Source organism: Chionomys nivalis, chromosome X, assembly GCF_950005125.1.
Source record: "Chionomys nivalis chromosome X, mChiNiv1.1, whole genome shotgun sequence".
Lineage (NCBI taxonomy): Eukaryota > Metazoa > Chordata > Mammalia > Rodentia > Cricetidae > Chionomys > Chionomys nivalis.
Genome location: NC_080112.1, coordinates 51321633 through 51335768, shown reverse-complemented (window position 1 = coordinate 51335768; position 14136 = coordinate 51321633). Strand labels below are relative to the sequence as shown.

Genomic DNA, 14136 nt, shown 5'->3' with positions numbered 1-14136 from the left:
AACTTCCTATGTATAAACCCAGTAGCACAGACAATAAGAACAACAATGAATAAATGGGACCTCCTGAAACTGAGAAGCTTCTGTAATGCAAAGAACACTGTCATTAAGACAAAATGGCAACCTACTGAATGGAGAAGATCTTCACCAACCTTGTATCAGACAAAGGTCTGATCTCCAAAATATATAAAGAACTGAAGAAACTAGATATTTAAACTCAAATTAACCCAATTAAAAAATGGGGTAGTGAACTGATCAGAAAATTCTCAACAGAAGAAGTTCAAATGGCCAAAAGACACTTAAGGTCATGCTCAACCTCCTTAGCACTCAGGAAAATGCAAATCAAAACAACTTTGAGATACCATCTTACACCTATCAGAATAGCTGAAATCAAAAACACCAATGACAGCCTATGCTGGAGAGGATGTGGAGTAAGGGGACCACTCATCTATTGTTGGTGTAAATGCAAACTTGTGCAACCACTTTGGAAATCAGTGTGGTGGTTTCTCAGGAAACTGGGAGTCAACCTACCTCAAGACCCAGCAATTCCACTCTTGGGAATATACCCAAGAGATGCCCAATCATACTACAAAAGCACTTGTTCAACTATGTTCATAGTAGCACTATTTGTTATAGCCAGAACTGGAAACAACCTAGGTGCCCCTCAATAGAAGAATGGATAAAGAAGGTGTGGAACATATACACTTTATAGTTTTACTCAGCGGTAAAAATAAATGGCATCTTGAATTTTGCATGCAAATGGATGGAAATTGAAAACACTTTACTGAGTGAGATAACCCAGACCCAAAAAGATGTATATGGTATGTACTCACTCATAAGTGGATTCTAGCCATAAATAAAATCCTTTGAGCCTATTATTTGTGACCGTAGAGAAGCTAAATAAGAAGATGAACCAAAAAAAATTTAGTTATCCTCCTGGATATTGGAAGTAGACAAGATTGCCAGGCAAAAGTTGGGAGCTCAGGGGTGGGGGTGGTTTGAGGGGAAGGGGAGATGGGGAGAGAGATGGGAAAAGGGGAGGATTGGGGAGAGCTTGGAAGAATGAGATGGTTGAGATGGAGTAAGGGCAGGTATGGGATCAGGGAAGTAGATATCTTAATTAAGGGAGCCATTTTAGGGTTAGCAAGAGACTTGACTCTAGAGGGGTTCCCAGGTGTCCAAGGAGATGTCCCCAGGTAGGTCTTTGGGCAGCAGAGGAGAGGGTGCCTGAACTGGCCTTCTCCCATAACCACATTGATGAATATCTTGCATATCACCATAGAACCTTCATCCAGAGATGGATGGGGATAGAGACAGAGACCCACATTCGAGCACTGGATTGACCACCCCAGGTTCAGATGAAGAGCAGAAGGAGGGGCAATGTAAGCAAGAAAGTCAGGACCGCGAGGTGTGCGTCCACCCACGGAGATGGTGTGACTGATCTAATGGGAGCTCACCAAGGCCAGCTGGACTGGGACTGAATAAGCATGTGATCACAGTGGACTCTCTGAATATGGCTGTCAATGAGGGCTGAGAAGATAATGATAAAGGCACTGGGTTTTCATTCTACTGCATGTAGTAGCTTTTTGGGCACCTAGTCTGTTTGGATGCACACATTACTAGACCTGGGTGGATGGGGGAGGGCCTTGGACTTCCTACTAGGCGGGGAACCCTGATTTCTCTTAGGACTGGAGAGGGAGGGGGAAGGGAAGTATGGGGAGGAAGAGGGAAATAGAAGGAAGGGAGGAGGTAAATATTTTTAAGAAAGAAAGAAAGAAAGGAACCATTCATGAGGACGCCTTCCTGGAAAGAGAAATGTCAGGGTCAGAAGGAGGCAGCAGCTGTAATGGCTTTACCTCAGGAATACTCTCAGCCTACTTGTTCCTCCAAATACGCAGAGAAAACATTGAAACATTTTACAGAGTCTTAAACTGGGAAATGGAAAAAGGATTGAAGTAATACAACAAAGGTCCCATGTCTTATTAATCTTCCTTAGTAACTAGAAAGTTTGGTCTGAAAAGAGGAACAATGTTTTTCCATGATGTATCCACAAGCCAGAAACAGCTTGGCCTCCTGGAATTCTTAATATAAATTTTGTTTTTTCTCAACACTGCTATACATGCATTGCTGGAAACAGCTTATTTAGCTTGAGTCACTGAAACCAATGATCTTACCTTATACAATGGATCTAAGTATCAAGGTAAGTTTTCTGTTTTTCTTTGAGGTCACAGCTGTTTTTATTTGCTTAAACTGTGGCTTAGAAATATTCTTTCCTCAGACCTTGCCAAGTGAAGCATGGTACAACGATGTACATTTAAATACAGTTTTCTGAAAAGGACCATATACTAGGTAACTCAATTACAACACTGTTATTGATCATAAACATAGTGAACTGTACTGAAGGGGAAAAGCAGAGACCCTCACATGTGCACTCTCTGCCTGTTACAAAGGTTGAGAGAGAATACTTTGGACACCTGACACCTGTACGAACAACCTTATCTTTAATGTCTGCAACACTAGTAATATATAATAGTCATGGACTTGATCAAATAAAAAGTACTCCCACTAAAAATACTTGTATTCGTCCTACAGAACCCAAGAGATAGAAGTGCTATTCAAAAGTGTTCACATGCATGTCACATCTGAAATATTCTTTCTATCCTGAAAGAGAAACTAGAAAGAAGACACGATTCCCTCAGAAAGTAATGACTCGATTCAGCTTGTGACTTTATATTAAAGCACCACGCAAAAACATGGAGATAAAGGAAGCGATTTCCATTTGCTGGTCACTATTTCAGCAACACAGCTTCGAGAGTTCTGTTCTCATTACACAACTCTTTGTCTGTTCCAGGAAGATAAGACGACCCTGCGACAAATGGAACAGGTGTTATTCTCCAATAACCAGTGGTTGATGCAGTGGATGTGGTACTCATGGGAGCAAGGTAGCTCACGAAGTTTGTCACCTTCTGTATATTCAGTAATGCAAATAGTACATGTCTTCAATGCATTATTTTTACCAAAACTTCTCATTGCCAAGTTATTAATCTGTACATTGGTGGGTCCTCTAGTTAGGTGGTTGTCATTAAAAGGGTAAAGTCGGGTTGCTTCAATGCCTCCTTCAAACATCTGTGAGATACTTTCCGAATATTCATCAATGGAACTGGAGCCAGGGTTGTAGCTGGAGACAGAAGCAGAGTTTTACCACCAAAGCTCCCTCTTCCACTCCATGGAAACTCACCAAAAGCTGTTGTTCTCTGCCTTAACCTGGTTTGAATCAGAACAGATATAGTTTCCCTTGATCCAGTACTGAAGATTGTAAGAGTGGAAAACCTGTGAGTACTCATATAGGTTCTCCCAGCTGCACGTTCAGAAAGTGTAAAGGTGCCTATAAAACCTCCATATTCACTTTCATAAGTGACCGTGTTGTTTGGGATCTGAGACCTTGACCGAGTTCTGCTAGCTATGCTATCTCTCTGCCGGTCTTCTGCCAGCAGAACTCTTCTGACTTGAAGGTCTCTGGTTGGAGGTCTTTGGCCAGATCCTGCCGCTTCACCATTGGTATCTGTGTCTGAAGAGCTTGTTCCTTGAGCTGCAAAATTTCTTGATCCAGAAGCCACAAAACGACCTCTACCTAGCAACTCAGGTCCAGTTATCTGGTGTCTCAAAGTCCCATAGTGAGGGGCTCTAGAGCTTCCCTCGATCTCGTTTACCAAAGGCTGCTCCAAAGTCTGAGATGAGATGCTATGATGAGATCTTCGTGGAATTTCATTGGCTGGGTGCAGAGAAGACCTACTTCTTTCAGCTCTGGCTCTGGTTCTTCACTAGTGTTCTGGTTTCGGGCTTCTTGCCCTCCTCTGACCTCTGGTGTATGGCACATCTGTTAATGCTTCAGCAGAACTGTGTTCTGACCTAGGTGTTCTGGCAGATGTTGTCTCAGACGCTGAATTTCCCATTTGCCTTTGGATGCTGCTATCCATGTTTTCTACACTAAGACATGTAGCAGATGGTTCATTTTCATTCTCTGAGGTTTGGCTTCCATTATTACGGTTAACATTTGTCTCTAAACTGAATCTGAAATCACCACTGTTTGGATTAGTGTGGCTCACTGCCCTCCAGGACTGATTTCCTCTATGACCACTTCTTGTTGTATTGCCAGTCTGTCTGACAGAGCTAAGCCAATCTATCATGGAGTCACCATTGGACTCGTCATCTGAAAAGTCTCCATTTTCTTCTGAGCTCTGCAGTGGCGGCGGCGGCAGCTGCCCCTCTTCAATTTGCTGTAGTCTTCTGAACAGCTCCTCCTCAGTACTTTGACCTGGGGAGCCTAACAAATTGTTGTCTCTCGTAAGTCGATAGTCTTCTCCGCTCAGATTATTTACAAATCGATAGAAAGCTTCTTTCCCATCCAAGTGATCCACTTGCCTTCTGTGTTGTGCTGCAGATTGGTCATTTCCTTGATCACTAGAATCTGCTCTCTAGCCTGCCTCCGAATGCCTGGGAGAGACCCACCTCTAGCCCAGTGCCTGCCCATTCTGAGACGTAGCTCCAGCAACCATTATCTTCCCCATTGAGAAATCCACTCAAGATAACTTTTTTTTTGTTTTTTTTTTTTTTTTTTTGGTTTTTCGAGACAGGGTTTCTCTGTGGTTTTGGAGCCTGTCCTGGAACTAGCTCTTGTAGACCAGGCCCCAAATTACCTATTGAATGTATTTCAGGTCCCCTTTCTCAGCTACTCCACATGACTCAAGAAGTCCTATTTAGAAAACAGATGATTCAGCCAAAGCGTACCAGGTGGGCCTGGGGAAGAGTGGTAGTCCTACTCGTAGGACAAACCCACTCTTCTTGCAAGACTGGCATCACGCTGGGGAATTTAGTGGGATAGTGACTGCTTCATGATAGGTTGGCATCACACAGGATGTTCATTGTGCCCTTCCCCAATCACAGTGGCTAGGAGCCATCAGGAGAAGGAACCAAGGGGTTGACCTTTGCTACTCTGGTTTCATGAGAACAAGGATTAAGTCAGGGAGCCTGAACACACCCTGCTACAGCCCTCCAGTGGAAGATAGGTGTAGGCACTATTACAGAGAACAGGAAAGCAGATATGTGATGGAGGAGGGTCATCTTTCTATCTGTTGCTTTCATTGGTTAATTAATAAAGAAACTGTTTGGCCTCTGATAGGGTAGAATTTAGATAGGCAGAGTAAACAGAACAGAATGCTGGGAGAAAGAAGCCGAGTCAGTGAGTCGCCATGATTCTCCCAGTCCACACAGACGCAGGTTAAGATCTCCCTGGTAAGCTACCTCGTGGGGCTACACAGAATATCAGAAATGGGTTAGATCAATATGTAAGAGCTAGCCAATAAGAGGCTGGAACTAATGGGCTAAGCAGTGTTTGAAAGAATACAGTTTCCGTGTAATTATTTCTGGTAAAGCCATGCGGGCGGCTGGGTGCCGGGGACGCAACCCTGCCGCTCATATTTCAACAGAGTGGCACCCAATGTGCTAATGAACTCCACGTAAAACCTGAGAGGGCTTAAAAAGGAGAGAGAGAGAATTTAAGACAGCTTTTGCTGTTTGTGGGTTGCATGCCGCAAAGAAATTTTCCTGACTCAGCAGCAGGAAAAAACTGGCTGTTTTAAAATATCGGCTTTCTGGGCTGTGCTGCCATCGTGACCTCTCTCTGGCTCCTGCTGAAGACAGAGCTTTTTTTTTTTTTTTTTTTTTTTTTGGTTTTTTTCGAGACAGGGTTTCTCTGTGGCTTTGGAGCCTGTCCTGGAACTAGCTCTGTAGACCAGGCTGGTCTCGAACTTTTGAATGGATCATTTGGAGTAAAGTGCTACGGCTTGTTTGATGGCAATGTGGACTGCTGTGTGCCTGGAACTGTGTGTGGCTCAGGGGCAACAAATGACCATGAGGCAGGAGTGCTCAGCTCCACCATGCTGAATTGTGCTGGTCTCAGGCAGGAACTACCATAATTACCATAATAACAGCGCAGTTAAGGTTTGGACTGAGCAGGACACAGGCGGTACCATATTATCTGTACATGGTGCAACTTAAGTTTTTAAGAAGAGCTTAACATTTTAAGAAATGCTCCTGGATAGTAAAAAAATTACAGATTCACAGTAGAACGGATTCAGACACTGTTGGATGAATGTACGTAGGCTTGAGAGAGAGAAAAAAATATATATAAAGAATAAAGTTAATGTTTTAAAAAAAGGGTAAAGTCTTTAAAGAGACAGAGTACAGATAGTTATAGATTAAAAGAAATAAAGAAAAATAAGCCACGTAAAAATGGAAAATTCACAGAGAGTCTGGATTCTTTGTATTATTGTGTTCTCTTTAAAATTTTTGACTGTAAAGGAGCTAAGTACAGAGAGACATTTCATTATATGGGCTGCCAAGCTAAACCAGAATGGATACAAGGATATTATGATTTCAGAATATGGGTCTAAGGATATGATGCTTTGGAGAGGGTCTTCTTTTGTTTTCACAGAGGATGAGACTCTGTGGATTGCATCTATCCCAATATGGTATGATAGACCACGCCCTCCTGAAAGGTTGCTGTGAACACCTTCAGAAAATTACTTCACTCAACTGCCGACTGAGATGACCCTGACACACAGGTTACACCATGAAAGATCTGAATACAGGGCCCCCATTCAGCAGGAAGCAGTTTGGAGAGAAAAACTGCGCCCATGTTCCCAAATATGGTTTATAAATGTTCTTTTACATTTAAAGGGGGATATGATATAGATATAAATAATTTGCATTAGTATGGGTTATAAGGTCAATTTTGTTATGTGTATATGTATTTCTGATCTTGATTAAGGTATTGTGATTGTGTAGTTCATTTAAAAATGTAATGTATAATTAGGAAATATAGGTTGCTAATGGATAATCATAGATAATAGTAAAGCTTATAGTCGTGTTACTTAGATTTTCTAGATGAGCATAGATATATTTCAGTTAGATAGGCATTCTTCATATCTTTCAAAGGCTACAGAATATGGCATTTAAATGTTTTAATAACTTAGGACTGTTATAGTGAGATACGTCTGTTCCTGGCAGCACCAATCTACTTCAAGAAGAAGATGGGCATCGAAGAGGTTTCTTATGGAGCTGGTTAGCCATTTGGGCAAGAAACTACTCTTGCCTGGACTGATGCATAAACTGGACACAGAGAACCCACAGAGAGAGAACTGCTGAACTTGCCTAAAGGTGAGATGGTCTTTCTGGGTTCCTGACTCATGAAAGAGTCTGCGAGACATTCTGCAGGACACAAAAGAAAGTGACTGAACTGTCTTTGGAATTTCCTGCTTGATGAAAATGTCTGCTGGATACTATGGGCTTGAAGGCTGAAGATGGATGCCCCAACGGTACAAAAGAACTTTGGGTGACTGTCCAGGCAGCGAGATGTCTCTGTCATTTCTAGAGTTTTGGATTTCTTGTTTGCTTAGGTAATATTATACCCTTCTGGAGTCTTTGATAGAGTTGAAGAATGGATACATAGTTGTAGTTTTCCTTAGTTATGATAAAAGATAAAATAGATATAAATATTATAACTGTAATTCTTGTTTGATAACTGTTTTATTATATGTAATTTTACTATGTTATAATGAAAGCCTTTTTTGTTTAAACAGAAAAAGGGGAAATGATGGAGGAGGGTCATCTTTCTATCTGTTGCTTTCATTGGTTAATTAATAAAGAAACTGCTTGGCCTCTGATAGGGTAGAATTTAGATAGCCAGAGTAAACAGAACAGAATGCTGGGAGAAAGAAGCCGAGTCAGTGAGTCACCATGATTCTCCCAGTCCACACAGACGCAGGTTAAGATCTCCCTGGTAAGCCACCTCGTGGGGCTACACAGAATATCAGAAATGGGTTAGATCAATATGTAAGAGCTAGCCAATAAGAGGCTGGAACTAATGGGCCAAGCAGCATTTAAATGAATACAGTTTCCGTGTAATTATTCTGGGTAAAGCTAGCTGGGTGCCGGGACACAGCCCCGCCGCTCTCACTTCAACAGATATGGACATGCTGATCCTTTCAGGTTGGCATTTGATTAGGGTGATAAGGGGAATGGTGGTTTCTAGCCCAGCCCTCCATGTATATGTAAGGAACTGTTACTGTCACCCGAGGTCGGCAGGAAGTTTGACTTCTAGAGGTACCTTTCTGGCATGCATTTCACTACTGGCAGGATGGAAAAAAGAAACTCAGACCCATTGGAACGCTTGATTTCCACAGCCCCCTTCCTCCCACAGAGCGTTCACTGAGGGGTGACTTATGAAAACACAGAGCCTGAGCCTCCTACTCAGATCTCAGTCCTCTCTTTGCTCCCCTTCCCTACTCTTCAAAGTGTTCAGGGGCCTCTCATCAACTTGGTAAGTAGGCAGAGCCCGAAATGTAAACTCTGGAGAAGGTGGAACATGGGAGCACCTGCATAGCCCTAAGGCTTGGAAAGCAGAGTGTGTGTAATAGATGCTGTTGCTATACAAAGAAGAGACACTCCCAAAGTAGATGGACATGTTGAAGACCTGACCCTTGGCTAGTCCAGGATCAGCAGTTTCATAAGTAGACAAGGCAAGAAAACTTTATTTAAACACACCACTCTTTGCTCCTAGCAGACTCCATTGTTGGGAGACCCAGAAAGAAATCACACACTGATGTAGGTGGGTCTTCTATCTATCTGTTGCTTTCATTGGTTAATTAATAAAGAAAACTGCTTGGCCTGATAGGTCAGAATATAGGTAGGTGGGGAAGACAGAACAGAATGCTAGGAGGAATAAGGCAGTGAGACAGACACTATAGCTCTTCTCTCCAAGATGGACGCAGGTTAAGATCCTTCCTGGTTTCTCAGGTAATCATTTTAAAGGGAGATCCATTGGTATCTCTAAAGGTTTGCTAGTTGTTCTGTGTTCTGGTACTGCCTGAATCACTGGTGACCTTTGCTGATAGCAACTTATAATATTCTTCCCAGAAACATGAGTTTTGGGGACTGCACTAATGTTAATCTGGGTATTCAATTGCTTCAACAGGTCATGTCCTCATAAATTCGCTGAGATATTAACCACATAAGGCCTCAGCCTTTTTCTCTGTCCTTCTGGCCCCATGCATTCAACCCATCTCATGCTTTGTTTTACTAGATATAGGGTTCCAATTCCTAGGAATTGAACATCTGTCTCTTGAAAAGGTCAATTCGGATGCCAAGATTCTGTAGTAACTATCGTCATGTCTGCACCTGTGTTCAGTAATCCCTCAATTGCAGTGCTATTTATAAGAACTCTTTAATGTTGTCTTTGTTAATTTATAGAAGTTTGCCAAGATATGTATTTCCTATTACCTATTGGAGTTTTTTTTTTTTTTTAATTCATCCTTCATGTCTAGTCTATCATCCAGAACAGTATGGTTGTTTACAGCAGGCACTTGATTTTTAATTTTCTTGGTGAGATATTTTCTCTACAATGACTGGGAAAGACTCAAACATGTTTGACATTGGGGCCTGCATGAGGTCCCCAAGGAGTTTCGCAATGGTACAAGATTGCTTTGTCCATCTTTCTCAATCTACATCCATTGATCCAATGTTGACCTTTGCCACCTCATCTACATAATCCAGGAGATTGAGACCTTCTAATTTTGCCATTTCTAGGGGAGACATTATTTCTAGGAATTCCTTGCCTACAATTGCTTCTCAGATATCTTATTTTACTACAATTAAAATACTTAGCATTTTGATGTCTCCTCATGCCTTTGAAAATTGCTTTACCTATCCAAGCCTTAGTATTATAGTCAAATGTTTCAACAGTCATTGTATGTAGGATCCATTTATCCTTTGGTGCTGATCTGATCATTAAAGGTCCAAGTACATTTTTGCCTTATTAGTTAGCATTTTCAAATGCCAAAGATTTAATAAGTAGTTATCTAGCTTCTGAATCTGTTACTCCTATTTGTACAGTCTTATTTTTAACCTTTGTCAAAAGTCACTAAAGGGGTCTCTCAGTCCCGTTTTATTCCTGGTATATTATTCAATTATTTTTCTTAGTTCTTGAATCCTGTCCCAAACATTTAAGGTTGTTGTATCATAGGGACAAACTGTTTTCATCATATATATCCTAATCCTGTGGTTCTGTGTAATAGCCCTTGCCAAGAATTTGTTCTTGGGAAGCATCAAATCCTTTTGTTTTTCCCTGTTGTTCTGAAATTTTTGCCTTTTTTGCCAATAGCATTTCCATAATAGCTTGGGTCTCTGTTCAAGTACTTCTGAGACTAATTGGAGCCAATTTTGTGGGATAGCCTTTTTGCTTGAAGTCCACATTTTTACCATTTCCCTAACAAATGAAGAATGCAAAGCATAGGATACTATTGCTTGCTTAATTTTCTTTATATCATTCATACTTATAGGTTGCCATTTACACCCTTTGAAACCTTTTGTGCATTTAGTACTGGATGGCTTGTCAGAGGAGACTGCAGGATACCTAGCTAGACTCTTGGGTAAGTCATCCCTGACTCTTATATATATTGTTATGTACTGTCTTTGTACCTTCTCTCCCTGCTCATCAGTTATGATAACTTTCTCTATCATTTCTAATGTTTTTACCACTGCTGTTTGTGAAGTCTGAATTTCTTTTCCTGTGTATAGTTTTAGTGCCTTCCTTGAGTAATTTAGCTTCTGGTCCTTCTTTTCCACATATGATTCCAAGGTATGAATTTTTTTCCAGTAAAGATAACATCTCATCCTTGGACATTATTTGGATGGCATGCAGATTGCCTTCCTGGAGAGATACCCTATTTGTTAATCTATCACAAGTTTTTAACAGATTTTGATTATTAAATTCAACAGTATGAATTCTTTCAGATAATTTCCCTTCACCATTTGCCATAGACAGAAATTTGTCTGAAAAATTAATGTTATCCTTTTCAAAGATATTAATTTTTACAGCTTGCTCTTCATTATTCATCTGTAAAGACTGTATCATTTCTAAAATTTATTCATTCTTGGCTCTGTTATCAAACTATTTTATTAAGAATATAATAAGAAAAACAAAGCTAAATCCAAAAATAAAATTAATAAATGTATAAGAAAAATCACAGACACCTTGCAGAATACCATCCATAGTGTAAGCAAAATTGGTTATTAAATTCCTGAATGGTTATATTGTCTGTAATCATATAACTTTCAAATTTATTAATTCACTTACATTTCTTAAGAAATTTCAGTAAATTGTTGTTGGTGTATTAATTTTTATTGGCCAGCAGGTGTCACGGTTGTAGCTACATGATTTAGTACCATGACCAGTGGCAGCATGAACATTCCCACTTTGGTTCCTGCCTAAAAACTGATAAATATGCTTTGCTTGGAAAGTTAATAGCAATTATTGAGTTGACCTGATTTTGGTATGGCCTAAGTTAGTAATATTCATTAACCCAAATCTGGTTTTTCTCCACTACTTTTTTGTTGTGTTATTCAGAAAGAAGATGGAAGGTATGTAGAAAGTACCCTGAAAACGTATTTTTCTCATATGAGTGAAAAAAGACCTGTATTTCTCATACATGGTAACTGACATGGTGTCACACATTTCAGTTCACCATATATGTACATCTTTTGTCTCTTTTCTTTCTTGTGATCACCAAAGCTACCAACTCATGTGAACCCTAGTTATTCAGCTAATAAAAATCTACAAAACACTGGATTGATACAAAGATTCATATTTATATGGACTTCCTATTCCTGAGATAGATATTGAAATCTGCCACATTTGACATGGACTGGAATATAAAAATTCATTAGTCTAGGGCCATATATTTTCATCTAACAGTTGTTGCATTCAGAAAACATCCAGTGGCATCCTTGGGGATGTGGTATCAGGACATATTTGGTGTCAGGTTTCAAGAAATTAGAACTAATTTCCAGGGCAAACATTTTGGATTACTGCTCTGTCCTGCTCCAAATGGAATCTTACACCATACCATGAAACCTGAAGTAGGTACAATGCTTGTGAAGGAAGACTCTTGGTTATTTAAAGTAATGCTAAATTGGATCATGACTAATTGTTACAATGCCAAAGAAAATGATGAGGTTAACTGAAGTTCAAATTATAGCTGATTATGAGATAAGTTAAAATGAGAATATGTATTATTTTGCATCAAATATATACCTAGAACTGAGGCAGTTTAAAGTCTTAAATAAAGCACTTCTAATCATTGCCTTAATTTGTAGAATGGGTGTTCAAGATAGTGCATTGGCCATCTGGACCTTTATTAAGCTGAACTGTTCCAAATAATTGTAGCCATAAAAGAACCATGTCTATAAGAGAAAAGATTCTACTACAAGCCTGGAACAGGGAAAAGTGAAACTCATTTGTTCTATAAATACCCAGGTCCCTCTCTCACACTCTTTTCCTGAAGCTTTAATAAACAGAAAATTAAAAGCATATTTTAACAAAGTATGTAAATTACTTATTAATTTTCAAATGCTATTTTTATACTTTCCTATATTCTAATTTGGAAGTCATTATTAATCCCAAAGATATGAAAGTATTTTCAGAGTTTTTTTCATTAAACAATTTTCCACTTAAATTTTGTTCTTAGGTTAATGATATATTATAAATTATATTTTTTCAAAATTATAAAAGAGATATTCAAGTATGAATTTGCTATTTACATATGGATGAATCTCTTTTCCAAAAAGAGATTTTTAACTATGACATTTACTACCACATTGCTCTGATTCTTTAGCAAAATTAATTATTATTTACAGATGAGACTTTAGTATTTGTACAAGCTCATTATGTATGTGTTTTACAAGTAATGGTTTAGGATTGATTTTTGTTATTTCTATAGCTTTCCAATTTTAATTTACATGACATTTAAAACATATTTATCATTTAAATATGTTTATCATTTAAATATGTTTTAAATATTAACATAAAAAGACTTAAGCATACTTTATATGTATCTATATATTTAAAATGTTATTCATTTATGTTTTGCTTTCTTTAGATAGAAAAGTCAATAAAGAGTTTGGTGTTATAGACATAGCCAGAAGACAGGTGAGAAGTCAGGAAGATATGAGCCTATATCTCTGTAAGATCCAATATGTAATTATTTAATACCTCCTAGAAAGGAGATTATAGAAATTAATGAACAAAATTTACATTCATTGATTTTTATGCTATCAAATTTACAAGCAAAGTAGTTTATTATTTGTTTCAGTAATATCTTTCAGAAAGGCTTATTTAAAATAAAAATATTTACTCTTCATAGCAGTGTTGGGAAAGACTTTGTATTATACTACTTTGGATGTAACATATGAATGGAAGCTCTTCAGAAGGAGGATTTTGCCAAATCTTAGAAAAAAGTTGAAAAAATAAAATTTGCTCTAATAATTCCTCCTCATACAGTCCATCTATGTCAATAAATACATACAGATATGTAGAAGGAACTACACAACAGATAGATAGAAGACACTCCTACATCACAGATATGAAGATGTGCAAATGTTTCTATTATGTTGATTTGTATAAATATTTAAAAAGTGTAAAAGAAAAAGGATATTGTGCTTTGTCTCTGATCTTTCTATAGTATATCCATCTATCATTCTATCCATCCAGCAGATATCTATCTATCTATCTATCTATCTATCTATCTATCTATCTATCATCTATCTATCTATCTTTTATCTCTATTCTCTTCCTCTTCCTTCACTTGATGTGGGGAGCTGTAGAAATCTATCATCTATCTGTCTATCTATCTATCTATCTATCTATCTATCTATCTATCTATCTATCTATCATCTATCTATCTATCATCTATCTTTTATCTCTATTCTCTCCCTCTTCCTTAACTTGACATGGGGAACAGTAGAAATCCAATATTACTTGTAGCTAACCTCATAGACGGGCTATGCAACACAGAACTGTGGCCTCTAGGAAGTACCTGACAACATACAATATATATGTAAATAAATGAGCTTAATAGTGGAAATATACACTTACTGAGTATCATGAGAAAAAAATCTAAAATAACAAACCCTAGTTTGATTTTTATCAAAAAGTGCATGAAAATGAATATTTATTATTTTATACTTTCTGTGATATACAAAATGAACTCCATAGGATCTTAAAGGGGCAGCAATCTTAGGAAG

General features: G+C 38.6%; 1 pseudogene; it reads right to left on the bottom strand.

Annotated features, from left to right (window-relative positions):
- Positions 1-2823: 2823 nt before the first annotated feature.
- Positions 2824-9636, bottom strand: LOC130868373 (E3 ubiquitin-protein ligase RLIM-like; annotated as a pseudogene).
- Between the last annotated feature and the right edge of the window lie 4500 nt (positions 9637-14136).